Source organism: Notothenia rossii (genome assembly GCF_949606895.1).
Source record: "Notothenia rossii genome assembly, chromosome: 1".
NCBI lineage: Eukaryota > Metazoa > Chordata > Actinopteri > Perciformes > Nototheniidae > Notothenia > Notothenia rossii.
The window spans coordinates 57,622,104-57,643,126 of record NC_136912.1 but is presented as its reverse complement, the minus strand read 5'-3'; the positions used below and the strand labels follow the sequence as shown (position 1 = coordinate 57,643,126).

At 41.7% G+C, this 21,023-nt stretch overlaps 2 protein-coding genes across 3 annotated transcripts in view; one reads left to right on the top strand and one right to left on the bottom strand.

The window, feature by feature from the left end:
• The window catches only part of LOC307021219 (uncharacterized protein), a 616,546-nt gene that overhangs the window by 229,405 nt on the left and 366,118 nt on the right, over positions 1-21,023 (bottom strand). The window lies entirely within an intron of this gene.
• The window catches only part of LOC307021236 (uncharacterized protein), a 146,535-nt gene that overhangs the window by 33,057 nt on the left and 92,455 nt on the right, over positions 1-21,023 (top strand). The window lies entirely within an intron of this gene.

Genomic DNA, 21,023 nt, shown 5'->3' with positions numbered 1-21,023 from the left:
ATACTAGAGATTGTCCTGAACATTTTTGATATTCAACACCATGGGGTGCCATGTTAGAAGAAATACATTTAAAAGGCGATTTAAGAAAACATCGAAAAATTGAAAAAATACCCTTAGACTCCAGAGGGTTTTAATGTTTGAGGTGCAATAAACGACACAGCAGCTTTTTGGCATGTTAAAACTATTATTTTCTGCCTTACTCATGAGAGTAACAGCTGGCGAAATCACAGCCTCGCCTACTGATTTCAAATGTGTGCTCTAAAATGATATTTATAAATGACTATTATCATTATTATAAACAAGACAATAAATGGCAAAGATATGTAGAAAATAAACGCATTTAAGATACGTTCATAACAAACGTAACGTGGGAGAAAATATGTTTCTAGAAGATATGTAGAAAATAAACGTATTTAAGATACGTTCATAACAAACGTAACGTGGGAGAAAATAAGTTTCTAGCTAAACGTAATTGAGAATGCAGTTTAGTTCTGTGGGTACATAATTTTTAGGAGACAGGGTTGCTTGGTTTTACCCTATAGTTGGCCAGTTAAAACCACAAAAAAACAAAAACTCCAAAAGAAATACAATATGTTCTTGAAAAAATAAATGATATAAAATATGTCCCCAATCGCCACATACTGTTGTTTTTCATTTATTCATGCTCCACTGTTGCGGCCACCTTCCACATCTTCTCTTGGCTCCTCTCTGAGTCCTCTGTATTTCCCAAGCTTCTCGTGCTCCTTCTTCCTCATGTTGTTACAGCTTGGGATTGCATCACAACCTGCTGTACCCGAACGTCTCAGGAGCCTGTCCCTGGTGTCCTGTCTGGTGTGGAAGACCCTGGCCTCTATTTGTTACATTCAGACCAGCCTTTTCCATATTTTGGTTTGATTTCTTGATCTGCCACTTCTTCTTTCTGTCGGTCCTTAACTTCTGCATGGAAGAAACTTATCCAGCAACAGTTTTGATAATTCATTTATCATTGTTTTTAAGGCGACAGTTCACAGTTTCTGCTTCCCTTTTAAATTCTTTGTGTTTTTTGTTTTGTTATTTGTTTTCCAGTATAATAAAATTGAATATCCTTTTAGGGTTTTAGCAATTGATCTGACAATTATAAATCCAAAAACCTTTATTTGTCCGTCAGCAGTAAAAGGTACAATGTTACAACATGAAACTAAAAAGGTGATGGGAGAGCTCAGAACTTCTCTAAGACCAGACATCGTCTCTCTATCAGCTGGTGAGTTGGATTCCCTCCAACATGTAATGGGTTCTTCCTTGGCTCATGCTGCACCCTTGAACCAAAATGTTATTAAAATTGGGACTGTCGTTTTTTTCTTCCCGCTATCCTGCTGACAAACAAACCAACCAGCGGAAACAGAGGTAAATATCACCTTACACCCTGGATACTAAATTATAATTCCTGTGTGATGTAATGTGACCATTAAAAGAGTGTTTCATCCCTCCCAATTCTAATTCTAATTCTAATCTAATTCACTGAGGTCGTCAAACAACTCCACAGTGGCAAAGCCCCGGGGGTGGATGAGATCCGCCCAGAAATGCTGAAGGCTCTGGGTGTTGAGGGACTGTCATGGTTGACACGTCTCATCAATGTTGCGTGGAAGTCGGAAACAGGACCGAAGGAGTGGCAGACCGGGGTGGTGGTTCCCCTTTTCAAAAAGGGGGATCAGAGGGTATGTGCTAATTACAGAGGCAACACACTACTCAGCCTTCCCGGGAAAGTTTACTCTAAGGTACTCAAAAGGAGGGTCAGGCCGATTGTCGAACCTCAGATTGAGGAGGAACAATGCGGATTCCATCTTGGTCGTGGAACAATGGATCAGCTTTTTACTCTCGCAAGGATCCTGGAGGGGGCCTGGGAGTACGCTTATCCGGTCTACATGTGTTTTGTAGACTTGGAGAAGGCGTATGACCGAGTTCCCAGGGAGTTACTGTGGGAGGTGCTGTGGGAGTATGGGGGGAGGGGGTCTCTACTCAGGGCCATCCAATCTCTGTACTCCCAAAGCGAGAGCTGTGTCTGGGTCCTCGGCAGTAAGTCGGACCCATTTCCGTCTGCCGTTCGGTGGACTAAGGATTGCACCACTGCTTTTTGCAGATGATGTGGTTCTAATTGCTTCATCGGTCTGCGACCTTCAGCACTCACTGGATCGGTTCGCAACCGAGTGTGAAGCGGCTGGGATGAGGATCAGCAAATCTGATGCCATGGTTCTCAGCAGGAAACTGATGGACTATCCACTCCAAGTAGGGAATGAGTCCTTACCCAAGTGAAGGAGTTCAAGTATCTCGGGGTCTTGTTCTCGAGTGAGGGAACAATGGAGCGTGAGATGGGCCGGAGAATCGGAGCAGCGGGAGCGGTACTGCAGTCGCTTTACTACACCGTTGTGACGGAAAGGGAGCTGAGCCAGAAGGCAAACCTCTCTGTCTACCGGGCCATTTTCGTTCCTACCCTCACCTATGGTCATGAAGAATGGGTCATGAAGGATGGGTCATGACCGAAAGAACGAGATCGCGGATACAAGCGTCCGTGATGGGTTTTCTCCGCAGGGTGGTTGGCGTCTCCCTTAGGGATAAGGTGAGAAGTTCAGTCATCCGGGAGGGACTAGGAGTTGAACCGCTCCTCCTTCGCGTCGAAAGGAGCCAGTTGAGGTGGTTCGGGCACCTAGTTAGGATGCCACCTGGGCGCCTCCATAGGGAGGTGTTCCAGGCACGTCCAGCTGGGAAGAGACCAAGGAGTAGACCTAGGACCAGGTGGAGGGATTATATGTCTTCGCTGGCCTGGGAGCGCCTTGATCCCCCAGTCAGAGCTGGTTGATGTGGCCAGGGAAAGGAATGTTTGGGGCTCTCTGCTGGAACTGCTACCCCCGCGACCCGACCACGGATAAGCGGGAGAAGATGGATGGATGGATGGATAATTTGTTATTTTGTTTAATGGGATTTTACAGTATTTGGGGCACAGCATTAGTTTGTAAAGAGCGACCAACCTATCACTGAGGGGGGGGGGGGCTTGGGTGGTAAGAGATAGTAATTACATTTTTCATGAATTAAAAAAATTGTCCAAACTATAAGTGCCATGATACTAATTGATTATGATTTTTGAAAATTATTTAACAATACATTTTTCACACACTGTTGTTATTTTCTATAGTTAGAAGACAGCATGGTGGGGGCCTCATTATAATGATTTGTTGGCATATGAATATAAAACCTTTTGATTAGAATCTGAGGTTCCCAACACATATATCACATATTCATGGAAGTGACATGAAAAGAAAGAAACTAACATTACCTTCATGTTTTTGATCTAATCTTTTACACATCTTTCATTAATCACATCGTCCTCATGGTGGACCTCGCTGGTGATCATCAGTATTTTTTATTATAAGGCCCCTCACAGCCATTCTGCACAGAATCTCTTTTGGTTCCAAACTGAGCTGTAAATTTAGAGAGAATCTGACACCCTCGCCCGAGGGTTCCAGCAGAATGCTAACGAGGCCACGGCGACATTTCCATCACCGTACAGTCAGTCGCAGCACACATCAGCCCAACATCTCCACCAACGCCAAGTCACTGACAATTTCAGACGTAACACTTTATTAGTACCCCCCCATATCCACGCTGTAATGAATGAGGCCATTTAAACAGGATTTACGATATCTTTAAAACTTGATTGCTTAGAATTTGAGAATTATTCATAAGACTAAAGCATCATTTGTCATACAGCAAGTACTGTTTTGGTGGGAACAAATGGTTTTGTTGTAGTATTTCAAATGAACTCCTTTTCATCCACTCCTCAAATAAGCCATTTGTATGCATGTATGTCTACACAACGGATGTAATTAAAGCGAATGAGGCTCAGGTGACAGCAATCAAGTTTTCTTCATAATGCATCGTGCCAACGCCGAGCTAAAGAAACAGATACGGATACAAATGATTACAAATACACACACACGTTTTATTACTCTGTGAATTCTGCTGAAACAAAGAGGACAGTGTTCCTCCGCAGGCGTGGCTCTTAGGTGTTATGGGAAACACAATGAAGATTTTTGTTTGTTTAACCTTTTTTCAACTTCCTCTCTTATAGAACAATACACCTAAGGTATTATATTGTGTCCACTTGAGTTACGTTTCCTTATTTGGAGCATTGAAGAGGCTCCCTGGCCTTGTTACAGAGATTATTGTGCTCACTTCCCGAGGCAGTGTGACCATGCTTTGTGTGCGATGCCCAGATCATCTCATAATTACACAAGGATCCTGAGGCAGAGGGTGGGGACCCAAGTGAAGGACCAGTTATGTCCACATACACACACACACACACACACACACACACACACACACACACACACACACACACACACACACACACACACACACACACACACACACACACACACACACACACACACACACACACACACACACACACACACACACACATACACACTGCTATGGCTGCAAGGCATGGCTTACTATAGCCACAGCCAAGAATGAGGCCTCTCAGGATAGATTTACACACAAATAAAACCAGTCTTATCTTGGCCCACATGTGAACAAGAACTGATTACACGGTCTATATTTCAATGCTCAGATTAAATGGAGTCAATTTCCAACGGCCTATTTATTCCAACCTGCAAACACAGTGAAGCCAAATCTGATTTGACTGCACTAAGACCTCAAATAAGTGAAACTGTCCTCTGAGAAACTGTTTTGGAGGTTGAAAATATGTATAGTTTTGAAATGTTTTAACACTGGTGAGTTAAGTAATGCTACACTTTTATACCAAATGCAAGCCAAAATAAAAATGTTATGATGACTTGTGATCCCCTAACAAGGAAATGAATATAGGACGAGGGGCTTTGTTTTTCTTCAGAACTTTTATTTCTTTTTACTTTAGTTATTAACTTTGATTTATGGTTTACATCGTGAATTCAAAAATGTCATGGTTTGGGTTAAATGAAGCAAGTGGACTTGCATTTGTTTAATGCCTTTCTAGTCTTTCTGACAACTCAAAGGGCTTGTACACTGTCAACATTCACGCATCACACACACATTCACACACTGATGGTAGTGGCTCATTAAGATTAAAGGTTTTTGTTTTTTTGTGCATGTAAATGGTCTGCAAAGGCTAAAATCCCTTTGTTTTCTCTCTCCCCTTGACTTTTGGTTTCACATGAGGCTGTCTCCTGGGGGGGAAATCCTGCATTTGTACTACCCACCCAGCCACCCTACCCCCCCATCTTACTATTACTACTAACATATTTGCTCTGTGTGTCTAATATTGCTGCAATGTGAATTATAACAGGAAAGAGCCATTTGCAGTGATATCAAGCAAAATGCTTTGTTATTTATATGCAATTTCAAGATACAAAGCTTTTGTTGAACGTATTTCAAAAGAAAATTCTTAAAGGTCAGTGAATAGATGCTGACTTTAAAGCCATTAGGTCAACTTTTTTTAGTAAAGCAAAACTTAAGTGGGCAATATTATATTTACACTGGTGAGATGTTTCTGCTACAAATATCCTGTGGTCCTGTTCGTGTAAAACAGTGGGCATTGTTCCTCTTTTTATTGGAATCTTTTATATACTTTGAAGGCCATTGGTTCTACAATGAACACCCACAGACCAACTAAAGCCCTTCTGGTAGAAAATAGGCAAATGAATACAACAACCTTAAAAGAAGGAGAGTACATACATTTATTATTTTGTATTATTATTGGGTTTAATGTCCTGAGTTAGAATTCACGGTTGATTTAACTTCACATTTTTCCGATAAAAATATGTATTATTTTTCAAATACAATTTTATTATCTGAATTGTGACAATGTATTCCAAGATGAAAACTCTTTATCATCCATCAGGTAATTAAAGTATTTTCAAACTGTGTGTGTGTGTGTGTGTGTGTGTGTGTGTGTGTGTGTGTGTGTGTGTGTGTGTGTGTGTGTGTGTGTGTGTGTGTGTGTGTGTGTGTGTGTGTGTGACTGACGCATGAACGCTCGCATACACGTGGGTGTGTTTCTAAAACCCCATAAAGTCATATTGCAATGCCTCAGTAAAGCTCTTGATTAGCTGTAGTTTTATGTTGGGATGGTCCATTGAATTAGGTTATGTACGAGATGGAGGCCGGCCCAAAGTAATCACAAGGATTATTTACTCTCTTAATTGAGGTTCTATCTTCACACCACAACTAAAGGTTAATGTTCTCTTGGTATATTATTTACCGTGCACGTTCCACAGGCCTGCTGGCCCCCCACAGGGGAGGCCCCACAGGGACAACCCTGTCTCCTAAAAATTACGTTCCCACGTAACTAAACTGCATTCTCAATTACGTTTAGCTAGAAACGTATTTTCTCCCACGTTACGTTCGTTATGAACGTATCTTAAATACACTTATTTTCTACATATCTTTGCCAGTTATTGTCTTGCTTATAATAATGATAATAGTCATTTATAAATATCATTTTAGAGCACAAATTTGAAATCAGTAGGCGAGGCTGTAATTTCGCCAGCTGTTACGGCCCGTCTACACTACAGGCATGAAAAAATCTTGAAGCTGGGCGTGTCTGAAGCTTGGCGATTTTTTGCGAGCAACCAATCACATGAATCTCCCGCCCCCGACATACAAAGCAATAGCAATGTTAAAACGAAGTAAACTGGATATAAACTCTCCAAACAGGTGAAAAAACTATCAGTTTCACCCACTGTCTCTGCCACCTCCCTCCATGCCTGGTTCCTCCGGTTTGTATCCCGGTAAATAGTTCCGGTCGTAAAGAACCGGGTGATTTGCTACCGTAATATCTCGTTTGGAATATGAGGAAATGAACTGCGGTCTGGCTCTCCCAGCTTGCACGCGGTTTGATTGGCTGCGCTTGCACTGGCGGGATTTGCATAAACGGGATTTGATTGGCTGATGCCAAGCATCGAGCTTCAACTTTTGATGCCGATAGATGCTCGTGATGCTTGCAAAGCCATGCCATGCTCCCCACAATGCAGTTCGGTGAAGATTAAAAATCTTCTACGTCACCCCATTCAAGTGAATGGGCGAAGCGTTGAAAGCATTTTTTGATGCCTGTAGTGTAGACGTACCGTTACTCTCATGAGCGAGGCAGAAAATAATAGTTTTAACATGCCAAAAAGCTGCTGTGTCGTTTATTGCACCTCAAACATTAAAAGAAATCCAGAGTTACGTGTTTCTGTACTTCCTCTAAGAAGAAAGGACAGTAAAAGAAGAGCTCTGCGGCCTCAGGCTTGATCGCCGTTCAAATGACAGCGTTGGTTTCGGGCGGGCTGTAAAGTGACGTAGATTTTACTCTCATCAATTATTCAAAACCATTTTATTTATTCTAACGTAAATTACATGCCAGTGTTTTATCTTTTTATTTGGCGATTTGTTTTTGCATGTTTAACTGGGAATGTTTTCATGTTGAACCGGAAGTACGTCACTTCACTTTGTCTTCTTCGTCCCTTTTACGTTCCAGACAATGCATGGCTCAGCGTAACAGACTGAACAGCGACCCCAGGTGTGTCTACATTAGAATTACATCTTCATTACTGAAGGAAAAAATACTTTACCTAGTGTTTGTTAACTGGGTTTTTAATGCAGTTAGCTTTTCTTAATGGTTACAATATTGCTATGAGTTATATCTGAAGCAAATTATTTTTCTGAAGATGTGTAGTCACTTCCAACCTTCAATGTAGCACAAATGTGAACTCTCATTACAGCAGAGGTGCCCAGTACGTCGCCGCGGAGGCAATGCTGGTAGATCGCGAGTCATTCATAAAAAAGAAAAATCCAGCTCCGTTAAAATAGACAAAACAGGTTTTGATCCCTCCTCCCTTGGCCCTGCCACTTAATTCAGGAGTTTACTTGATTGACAGAAAAAGCGACCTATTGCTTTCCAGTCTGTTAACCCAGAATGCAAAGCGATACAAAATCAGTCAAGTGCCGGGAAAACTCCAATTAAGTTAAAGAGACAAACAAGAAACAACAAAATGAGTGCGGGACCGAGCAAAAAGCTAAAGACATACCACTTCCACCCAGAATGGGAGGAAGAATATTTTGTTGTGATGTCACATTCAAAGGTTATTTGCCTTATTTGTAAAGCAAGCGTCGCTCTGCCAAAGAAAGGTAATGTGGAGAGGCATTATCGGAGTTTTCACAAGGCATATGACAGCGACTTCCCTCCGAGTAGCGAGTTGAGAAAGGTCATGTATTATTGCTACACAAACATTATCTCGCAGTCTTAGTGTCGCCAACTCGTTTCTAACATGCAAAAAGACAAAAAAAATGCGTCTATGGTCGGTGTATTTTCGATCTTTCCAATCCAGACGAGATCTCTCTCCCCCGTGTGCGAGGGGGGCGGGGCAGTTTACACACACGCATCTGCTACATGCAGCAACACACGGCGGAGATTGCGGAGAGAAGCGCTCCAAGGTGTGGTTAAATGTTACCCGTCTTGAGGTGGACAATGCTCGTTGCCAAGAGTGTTTAGCATGTAAAGGCGGTAACACGAGCAATTTGTCTAAACATTTAGCAAAAGTGCACCACATTCAGACGGAGGAATGCACCGGGTTCGACTGTCTTTCTAGTAGCTCTGTAGCGCCCACATCCACGAGTAACTTTTCCACGTCAGGTATTATGTATGCTAGCAGCAACACATGGAGTTAAAGGTCACATGTCATGGCCATTTCCACTGATCATAATTCAATTGTTGAGGTATACTAAAATAGAAAAACACTGTGCAATTTTCCAAACTCACATTGGTTTCGCATACAGCATCTCTGTAAAGTATGTGTATTCACTCTCTGTCCTAAACGGCTCGTTGGAGCTCTTGCCCCCCCCCCTCCCTGTGAGCCCAGTGTGCTCCGATTGGTCAGCTCGGCAACTCTGTTCTGATTAGTCAACCACCAGAGAGGCTCCGCCCATGTCTAACAGTGCTTTTATCTGCTTGCTCTGAGCGGAACATCAGGCGTCGGCACAGCCGTATATTTCATACGCTAACCAGTAGCGTAGGCAGAAATGTACTTTAGGGTGGGCCTGTAAAAAATAGGGCGGGCCAGATTTTTCTTCTGCGCATCAGTAGCTAACAACAATCCCCGCCGGTACCGGTGGCAGATTACTTTTAGAATACTTTTGGAATACTTTATTTTCCCATAACAGATGGGTATGTTTTGGTGAACAGGAGACACGTATTTTCCTGTTTTAATGGCTTATCAAGAGCACAAACACAACATCTTTGTGTCATTCTGGACAGCTCTCTCATCTGCACCCCACATAAAAAACATCACCCGGACTGCATTCTTTGTACTGTCTTAAAACCTTTCCTTGGAATATGTTATGAATTGTAAGGTGTCCTTGGGTGCTTTGAAAGGCGCTCCTAAATAGAATGAATTATCATTATTATTTATTATTATTATTATCTGAAACGATGTAATAACTTTTAAAACTTGTTCCAGTCACTTGCCCCATGCATTCAGCAGCAGCAGGCCATTCACTTTGATTTTATACCGCTATAAATATCTTCATTTCGACAATACAGAAATGCTACATAAACGTTATCTTGCACATTTTATCTAACCATCTCCGTTTCTAACTTTCAATATATTTTAAGAGATCTCTCTCATCTACGTGCGGGGGCGGGGCCTCACAGACACACTGCATCTCTCTCTCACTCAGACATGCTGCAGCGCTGTGCAGTGTGCACACAGTTCTGCCGGTAATGAATATTACATTTTGTGAGGAAACTTTTCCACCAATAAATCCAATAAGTATTCCAAACTGTATTCACTCCAGGTTTACGAAAGTAACTGGAATCAGATTAAGCCTACTCGTTTTTAAAATGTAATGCCAGCTGAATACACTTGATTTTTGTATTCCGATTACGTAACGCCGTTACATGTATTCCGTTACAACAGTTACAACCCAACCCTGTGTATATCTCTCCGGACTGTCCACCAGCAGATGAAAAACACCCACCTCTCCGCCTCTTCCAAGGGACGAGGGAACCGTGCGGCAGAGTTTCCGTTAACATTTTTTTTCTTCTGACAGCCCAGCAGCAGGAGAGGTGGGGAGAGGGAGACGGGCCTATTTCATCGTTATCAGAAAATGATCGTATAGATCGCTGCTAGATGAGGGCAGTGGGGGCTCTTCTTGGAGTCTGGATTTAAAAAACAAAGTTCATTAGTGAACTTTGAGCCATTATTTATTGTGCAGGCAGCTCTCTGCCTCTCTCACGTTATTATGGCACGCCGGAACCAACACAGTTTTTTTTTTTTTTTACCGTAAATGAGTTCGGTTCAGAGGACAAAACACATACAACATTAATTAAACTCGATATTTGTTCACTTGAATTTCACTTTGCATTCTTGGATATTCTCAATGGGTGAATACATTTTTTTATAATAATAATAAAATAAAAAAAATATATATATATATATTTTTTAAATGACACCGAAGCTTTCTTAGGGTGGGCCAATGAGTAAACCGGGGTGCCTAGGCCCACCCTGGCCCTATGGTGGCTACGCCACTGACGCTAACTAACCGAACTGTACCTACAACTGTTGTTATAGAAGAGTAAGTTATTTTGACCTGTAATAAACTACTACTGTTTGATGAAAAATCCAAATCATGGTTTGCTATATATGAATGATATGTTATAGGAGCAAATGATTCAGGGAAGAAAGGCTACTAAGTATTTCCATCAAACTTTATTTTTAGAAATGTACAAAATGAACATGTGTAAATAGTATGCCTTGTATATGTATATACTGTATATCATCCATTCCTCCCTTTATTTTCGGCATCTTGCCTATTGCAGCTTTGCAAGCTGCTGGGCTTTTTAGGACGAGGCATCAGAGTGATCATCCCGTGTGTGTGTGTGTGTGTGTGTGTGTGTGTGTGTGTGTGTGTGTGTGTGTGTGTGTGTGTGTGTGTGTGTGTGTGTGTGTGTGTGTGTGTGTGTTGTCCGCCAGATACGCCAGGAGCTTCCTGATCTGGCAGGACGAAATCAAATGCAAATCACAAAATATTAGAGAAACTTAGTTGTTTTAGATTCGTTAGTAGTAGTTGTGGTAGGAGTGTGTATCTATCTAATCTATCTATCTAATCAACACAGTTAGCTTTCCAGCTAATATGCTAACCTACGTTTGCTAGTTATTCAGTATAATATGCCAACCTACTAGGAACAACGGCTAGTCTAGGCTAGCAAGAACATGTTTACAATTGCAATCTTATACGGGTGGTCTGCTACGTTCGGTCATTCATTGTAGCTGGCATGAAAACAATGTTTTCCCTAGCATGTCTAGCTCTAGATAGCCTTCTTGTTTAGCTATGTAGCATACACGCTATGAACGGTAGCTCACACGCCAGGAACGCCAACTATAATGTACTGACTGTACGGTAAATCACCCGGAGTCTACTGTCTATGAGTATGTTGTGTGTGAATGCAGACATTCTCTTGCTATGAGATACATGTAACGGCCCGTCTACACTACAGGCATAAAAAAATGCTTTCAACGCTTCGCCCATTCACTTGAATGGGGTGATGTAGAAGATTTTTAATCTTCGCTGAACTGCATTGTGGGGAGCATGGCATGGCTTTGCAAGCATCACGAGCATCTATCGGCATCAAAAGTTGAACAATGTTCAACTTTTGAGGCTCGATGCTTAGCATCAGCCAATCAAATCCCGTTTATGCAAATCCCGCCAGTACAAGCGCAGCCAATCAAACCGCGTGCAAGCTGGGAGAGCCAGACCGCAGTTAATTTCCTCATATTCCAAACGAGATATTACGGTAGCAAATCACCCGGTTCTTTACGACCAGAACTATTTACCGGGATACAAACCGGAGGAACCAGGCATGGAGGGAGGTGGCAGAGACAGTGGGTGAAACTGGTAGGTTTTTCGCCTGTTTGGAGGGTTTATATCCAGTTTACTTCGTTTTAACATTGCTATTGCTTTGTATGTCGGGGGCGGGAGATTCATGTGATTGGTTGTTGGTGGCGTTGCTCGCAAAAAAATCGCCAAGCTTCAGACACGCCCAGCTTCAAGATTTTTTGATGCCTGTAGTGTAGACGAGCCGTAAGGCATCTGCTGACATTGGAGTTGATATATGGAAACGCTAGCAACTTAGTTAGCCCTGTTAGCACTGTGTCAATGGCTTAGCAGCCAGAAAAAACGTTTACCCATTTACACAGTCGTGGTAGATATACCTTGTTTGTTTTAAACATTATAAATACACAAACAACAATGAATACTTACAGGTTGTGTACCCGAATCTCCCGCTGGTCCAGACAAAGTAGGAACAGCATCGTCCTTCAGTGCCCTACGCTGTACATATCCGGTATGAACTGCTCCATGTTTTGTGAAGCTATGCTCCGTGAAATGCCGCGCATACAGTAAAATACCGGCTCGAACATCTGAAGGAACAGTGTTAAAAAGGAATGTCAACCACTGACTGGATACAGTTTTGAACTGAACCTGAGATTCCAACAGTATATATTAGGGATGCACCGAATATTCGGCCGCCGAAAATTATCAGCCGAAAATGGTTAAAAAGGCCCTTTCGGTTTTCACCGAATGTCATAGAACAGGGTTACGTTGGTAAGCTAACGTGTTGTTGTGATGATGTAATCAAAACGCGGCGAAAAGCAGGGCGCGCGACCATGCTCGCGGCTGGCTCACAGCCAACATGTCTGCCGCTTGGAGATATTTAAAAATATCAGAGAAAGAGGCGCGAATTGCGATTTGTAAAACGTGTTCAGCTGACATTTCTCGAGGGGGTGTAACTGCAAAGACTTTCACCATTTCGGGATTACTCCACCACTTGAAATCAAAACACCCGGACAAATATGCGGAGTAAGATCAAATCACAAGCACTGACAGCGAGAGACTGTTCAGCGCTGCCTCTCATGTACTTGATGAGAAGAGGAACAGACTTATGGCTGATAAAGCAGAGAAGCTACTGTTCATTAAAAAGAACCTCCCACTTTTCCTTAATAAGTAGACAAGGCTGGCTTATCATAAGCTTATCTAGTTCTACATGTCTACTCTATACCCACTTTCCTGAACAATTTTCATTGTGAGTTATAATTCACCAGCTTCGCGTCTGGCCGAACCACGCCCCTTAGCTGTGATATAATGAGCATATACCATGGCCTGTCGTGAGCTATTGCTTAAATATATATATTAGGGGTGCACCGAATGGGAAATTCTTGGCCGAAACCGATACCGAAAATAGGAAACAGTTGGCCGAAAACCGAATGCCGAAAGGCCGAAAATGATTAATAGAAATATATATATATATATAATGTATACATTTTTTACCAATGTTGTTCAGCTGCCTGATTATGGAAAAATAAATGATTATGGCAAAACTTAACTTAAATAATAATCACTAGTATGGGTCCATAAAACATGTATTCAGCACTTTTGAATGCATACAGTACATTCATTCCAAGTCAAGTGCATTTTCTTTTCTCTGTAGGATAACTACAACAAAGTGCATTCAGAACAAAGCCAAGGTGCTTTAAAACTGCATAAACATCTAGGCCAGTAGGCCTACTACAAAATAGTGTAAATAAAGACTGTAACAGCCAGGCCTTCAACAACAACAAATGCACCTATAAGTGCATGCATACAAATGTGCAAACTGGATAAATCCACATGAATGTAACTATTTACAAATGAAATTACAATTGAATTTCAAGAATCTGTAAATAAGGCTGTCTGTCCTCATAAGCAAAGTAGTAAACATTGTATAAAGATACATTAAATGAAAACTGGATACAAAATCCACAATCAATTACAAATTAAATTACAATTTCAAGAATCTGCAAATAAGGTGGTCTGTCCTCATGAGCAATGTAAACAACATTGTATCATTTCGATACCGAAAATACAATATATTGAACACTGTGCTGCTGTCATTTCCCCCTAATGATAACCTGAGATGGTGAATTATAACTCACAATGAAAACTGTTCAGGAAAGTGGGTATAGAGTAGACATGTAGGACTAGATAAGCTTATGATAAGCCAGCCTTTTCTACTTATTAAGGAAAAGTGGGAGGTTCTTTTTAATGAACAGTAGCTTCTCTGCTTTATCTAGTCTGTTCCTCTTCCCATCAAGCACATGAGAGGCAGCGCTGAACAGTCTCTCGCTGTCAGTGCTTGTGATTTGATCTTACTCCGCATATTTGTCCGGGTGTTTTGATTTCAAGTGGTGGAGTAATCCCGAAGTGGTGAAAGTCTTTGCAATTACACCCCCTCGAGAAATGTCAGCTGAACACGTTTTACAAATCGCAATCCGCGCCTCTTTCTCTGATATTTTGAAATATCTCCAAGCGGCAGACATGTTGGCTGTGAGCCAGCGGCGAGCATGGTCGCGCGCTATGCTTGTCGCCGCGTTTTGATTACGTCATCACAACAACACGTTAGTTTACCAACGTAACCCTGTTCTCTGACATTCGGAGATATTTTTTCGGTGCTTGAACCCTTTCGGCCGAAAGCCGAAAGGGCCTTTTTAACCATTTTCGGCCGATAATTTTCGGTGGCCGAATATTCGGTGCATCCCTAATATATATATATATATTTCTATTAATCATTTTCGGCCTTTCGGCATTCGGTTTTCAGCCAACCGTTTCCTATTTTCTGTATCGGTTTCGGCCAAGAATTTCCCATTCGGTGCACCCCTAGTATATATGCTAGGCTGGCAGAGGGTGCGGGCATAGCTCTGGGCGTGGCTACTGGGTGCTTCTACGACACAGCACCCAGGAAGTAAAAAATGCACAATGACGTTTCACCAACGAGGCGTTTTGGGGAGGTATTTTCTGTTTTAGAGTTTTACTTGCTACAGGGTGTACTTTTGAGGGTTTTGACTCTGCAGACCGTTTACATGCATAAAAACCTTCATAACACACAAGGGGACGGGTAATAACTGGAAAAGCCTGACATGTGTCCTTTAACACAATTATACAAACATAGGTTAATGATTAGAGGTTCTCTTTATTTTGTTAAAGTTTCAGCTATTCTGTTTACAGTTCTGTCATCAAATTATTTAATACGATTTGTTAAAACATTGTTGTTTCTTTTCATTTATTTAATTTAAATAAAAAGCAATGTTAATTTTGTAAACAATTTGTTAAGTTAATTTAATAATATATGTATTTTTGAATCAAGTATTCATCTTTATTGTCTTCATTGTTAGTTTCCACATGCCTAAAACAACCTCAAGCTAAATCTAAAAGTTGATGGCTAAATAAGAGCGTTTGCGAAATTGTGCAAGGCATACAGTAATAGTCAGAATAATCGATTAATCGTTTCATTAATCGATAGATTAATCGATTATCAAATTAGTCATTTGTTGCAGCCCTATTGTAGTTATCTCATGTATAAATAAAACATGTTATTCAGCAACCCTTGCAATTTGGGATTTTGTTTTTGGTTGGTAGACTTCGGTGAGCTGGTCATTTCAAAAGTAGCTCACCAGCCAAAAAAGTGTGGGCACCCCTGCATTACAGGAACAATACCGGAAAAAGACGTGGGAAAGATCCTCAGTTGCTGATTGGATGTTTTAGCCGCAATGCACGTTGGGATATAGTGTTTCTGCGATGTGAAATCCGAAAACATTAAAAAATATATATATATATACTTTATTCCGAGTCTTCTTGCTTTTCTCTATGGAAATCATCACATAACGGCATTGTAATACACGGTTCGGCTACATTAAATATTGCATATCTACCATTGCTCTCTATTTATAGAGCCCTGATGAGAAGACTTCTGGACAAACTTGAAGAACTGCCGCCAAAACTGTATACGTGACGTGGATCATAAATATATCAACAATTAAACAACATCTTACATTTCTCATCACACAATATAATATGTCTCCTCGCAGTATCAACACTAATTCGGCTGACTTTTATATTTGATCCAATTGGTAGATAGGTTATATTTACACCATAACGGTGCACAGCTGATAGAAAAGGACTTGTAGTTTTTTAAGATATTAGTAATTTTCTTTGAATATAAGAATGTAAATACTGAGTTGAGAGAATAGTCAGGGGATTTGGGTGATGGGAGACACATCTATGGAATCACAATTTCAATAGCTTACCATTAAATGACGGAAATACCTTTCTGTCTGTGATGTTTTACAAATCTTAATATTAATGTGTATATATATTGTAGATAACCCAATTTGTGTTTTTTGAGACTGAAGGGGATGTTCCATTGTTTTTGTTGCTTTCGTTGCAGTTTTAAATATATCTTATAATGTAATGTAGGTGAACTTCCCGTTTCATTTGTATGCTTTTATTTTGAAGTTGAGTTAACGCGGCTGACAGGAAGTGGTTGTAGCTTTTGAAAACAACGTGACGGAGAAAGTAATATATTCTATGTAACGGCGGAGAAAGAGAAGAGCAGACTGTATATCTAAATGTTAGCACCCCCCGAAGAGGCTCAAGCTCTTACGTTGGGTCTGGGGTTACAAATAAATTCTAATTCATCAGTAAAGTAAAGCCTACGACCATTATTCGGAGGGAAATGCTACAGTAAGAGCTTCACCTTCACCAGCTACAAACTACAAGCTACAAGCCACACCACGCTGCCTGTGGATTGAAGTAACGGCACGGCACACAGATCAGCGAGCTGCAGCATCTAGCATGAACAGTCAGAGCTTCACCTTCACCAGCTACAAGCTACAAGCTACACCACGCTGTCTGTGGATTGAAAGAATGGCACGGCACACAGATCTGCGAGCTGCAGCATCTAGCATGAAAAGTAAGAGCTTCACCTTCACAAGCTACAAGCTACACCACGCTGCCTGTGGATTGAAGGAACGGCACGGCACACAGATTAGCGAGCTGCAGCATCTAGTGTGAACTAAGAAGGTAAAGAATACGGCTAAACTCAAAATGGATGACATAAAGGAACAGATAATTAAGCTACGAACGGAAATAAAGGAAAAGATAGGTTTATTACATCAGGAAGATTGTGAAGGCATGTAAAGGCAGGAATTAAAGGAGGAAATTGAATATAAAGAAAAACAACTAGCTGAGCTTCAACTCAAAATGGATTAAACTGACGGGTTAGCATTACTAAGTCGTTCAGAACGCCCCACTGTGCAGACAGAGAAAATGCTTGCCTACCAACAGGAGGAATTGTATAAAAAGGAAACAAGACTGCTTAGCCTGTATAAACAGTGGAAATACCAAGTCAGAAAAGCTAAAGAAATATTAAAGACTGACATATCAAAACGGGAATTGGCTGAAATGGCAGACGCAATTGAAGATGGAATGATTGGTGTGATGAGAGCTTACAGCGAAATAAGAGACCGAACCACAGCATCCGCTGAACTAAGACGCAGGATTGACGCATGTGAGGCTGTAACGAAAGACATTATGAAAATTATCAACGACCGCTTAACGGAAATAGATGGCGATTTTGATGCGGAGCGTGAAAGGCACTGTCTTTGCCAGCTATCAGCCCATGACAACCCTTTGTCTTAACTGCAAAAAGTGCTGATGCAGCCGCAGAGCTTGCTGCAAAGGAGGCTCAATAAAGTAATGGAAAAAGAAAGAAAGCAAAAGGAAGAAATAAGAATGATGGAGGAGAAACTACATTTGCAGAAGTCTAAATTAGAGAGTCTACAAGCAGAAAGGGAAATGGAGGCTGCTCGTGCACGACTGGAGATCTACGACAGAGAAATCAGACAGGAAACTGATAGACAGTCTACACAGCAGAACTTGAGACATATCCCTTTCAGCCCTTCTGTAAATGGTCAAAACCCTCACATTACGGCACCAACACCCACTGCTGATGTGTCCTGTTTGGCCCAAGCAATACAAGACAGCATAGCCATAAACAGACTCCCAATGCCAATGCCCACAGTCTTTAGTGGAGACCCACTCCTCTTCATTGAATGGAGAATGTCATTCATGTCACTAGTGGACCGAAAGTGCATTTCTTCAGCTGATACACTTTGCCATCTAAAGAAACATGTCAGTGGCCCTGCTCACAAATGCCTTGAAGGAACATTCTATCGAAACGATGAACAGGCATACATATGCATGGAATAAGCTCAATCAATGCTTTGGGCAGCCATTTGTGATCCAAAGAGCTCTCAGGGAGAAGCTATCAAAATGGCAGAAAATAGAACCCAAAGACGCTGAAGGGTTCAGCGTCTTCAGCACGCAAACTGCCATAAACAGTGATAAACCAAGGCCCCTCTGCATGTGGTGCAAAGATGACAAGCATCAACTGCCCAAGTGTACAACCTTCATGGAAAAGTCCCTGGAGGATCGACGAACATATGTAAAAGATAATAAGCTGTGTTAAGGCTGCATGAAGCCAGGTCACGGTGCAAAGGAATGTCGTCACCGCCACACTTGTGATGTATGTCAGAGAAGGCACCCTACCTGTCTCCACGATGAGAACTTCAGAAGACGTGGAAATCAAGAAAGATCTGTTTTCACTGTGAACACAGCTCTTAATAGTGAAAATGAAACCAAAGCAGCTACGGTACTCAACGTCACTGGAGGCGGTCAGACAGGCAGCACTTCCATGATCGTTCCTGTGTGGGTGTCCTCAGCAAAAAAAACATCCAAATAACAGCTTGTCTATGCATTATTAGATACTCAAAGTGACAGTACCTTCATAGACCAAGAGGTAAGCAAGGAACTACAAGCCGACACCTATCCTGTGAAACTGAAACTTACCAGCATGCTTGGAAAAAACATGATCATGATGAGTGAAAGAGTGTCTGGACTCTGTGTGCGAGGCTTTAATTCCTGCTTGCCCATCGACCTTCCTCAATCTTACACAAGAGACTGTATTCCTGCGAATCGTGATCATATTCCCACTCATGACACAGCAAAGCAATGGTCTCACTTAACAGCAATCACAGATAACATGCCACCTCTCCTCAGCTGTGATGTCGGACTCCTAATCTGGTACAACTGTCCCAGAGCACTGACACCCAGACAGGTGTTAACAGGAAAAGACAACGAGCTCTTTGCCATCCTGACAGATTTGGGGTGGAGCATTGTTGGCTGCTCAACACCGTCTCACGAGAAATCTGAATCCAGCCTGTGTCACAGAGTTACGGTAAAGGAACTCCCTCCAGTTTTGCCGATGGATGTGATAGGCGCCCTGGAGTCAGACTTTAAGGACACAAAAGGAGATGACAAACTGTCTCACAAGAGGACCTTGTTTTCCTTGGAAAACTCAAAGACGGCATAAGGGAAAATTACAAGGGACATTATGAGATGCCTCTGCCCTTCAAGCAATGGCCACAATTACCTGATAACAAAAAAACATGCTGAAATCAGGCTCTGTCATCGACAAAAGTTCTGCAGAGATGAGAAATACAAAAAAGACTACACAACATTCATGAAAGAAATCATTGAGAGAGATGATGTCGAAGAAGTAAACGAAAACGGAACTCATGGTGAAAAATGGTACATTCCCCATCATGTCATCTACCACCCTAAAAAGGCACAGGCGCTGCAAACAAAGACCACAGAAACGATGAGTCTTGTCGTTCGTCTGTCAAAGTTTTCGTCATGGTCCCGAGCCATCAAAGCTGTGGCCCGCCTTCTGCGCCAAGCTAAAAACATAAAGTCAGGTGGTCATGTTACAGTGAGCGAACTGGAAAGTGCTGAACGTGTCATAATCCAAGATCTGCAAAGTCAAACATACGATAAAGAAATAAGACTGTTAAAGAAAGGAAGTCAACTACAGTGTTACAACAAATTAAACAACCTTGATGTTTTTCTGAACACAGATGGTATCCTCAAGGTGGGAGGAAGACTCCGCCATTCGTCACTCACTGACTCATTCAAGCACCCAAAGGTCATCCCTAAAGAGCACCACGTGACGAAGCTGAGAATAGCTCACAACCATGAGCAAACAAAGCACCAGATAAAGACTGTCAGGAGTGTTTTGAACACTACTCGGTCACTTTCCCATGATAGACTCAATGACGCTTCACTACGGACTCTACTCTATGAAGCCATGGCCATAGTCAACAGTCGTCCCCTCACTGTGGATAACTTAAATAGTCCCGACAGCTTAGAACCACTCACCCCAAATCACTTGATCAACATGAAATCCGGCACAGCACTGCCCCCACCTGGTGATTTCCCAAGAGAGGACTTGTACGGAGCAAAAAGATGGCGTCGTGTACAGTATCTGGCAGAGCAGTTCTGGAGTCGCTGGAAACAGAAATATCTTCACAACATCACCACAAGACAGTGCTGTCACACGCCAAAGAGAAATCTACTAGTCGGTGATATAGCGATGGACATGGATGAACATGGAGACTAGCAAGAGTCTTAGAGACTGTCAGCGGTAAGGATGGACTTGTGAGGAGAGTGAAAATCTCAGTTGGAGATAAGAGACTGAACAAGAAGGGTGAGCGCCTCGGTAAACCTTCCATATTGGAGCGCCCAGTGCAGAAGCTGGTTCTTTTGTTAGAAGCTGATGACGGCAAAGAGACATTGATATTCTTAAATGGAGAAAGAGAGGGGGGGGAGAAAATAAAAAGAGTAGAGGTGGGAGGGACTCTTTTTATTTTCTCCCCCCCCCCTCTCTTTTCATAATTTTGGTGGGAGTGTAGATAACCCAATTTGTGTTTTTTGAGACTGAAGGGGATGTTGCATTGTTTTTGTTGCTTTCGTTGCAGTTTTATATATATCTTATAATGTAATTTAGGTGAACTTTCTGTTTCATTTCTATGCTTTTATTTTGAAGTCGAGTTGACAGGAAGTGGTTGTAGCTTTTGAAAACAAGTGATGGAGAAAGTAATATCTTCTATGTAACAGTGGAGAAAGAGAAGAACAGACTGTATATTTAAATGTTAGTACCCCCCGAAGAGGCTCAAGCTCTTACGTTGGGTATGGAGTTACAAATAAATTCTAATTCACCAGTAAAGTAAAGCCTATGACCGTTATTCGGACGGAAATGCTACATATACATATATATATATATATATATATATATATATATA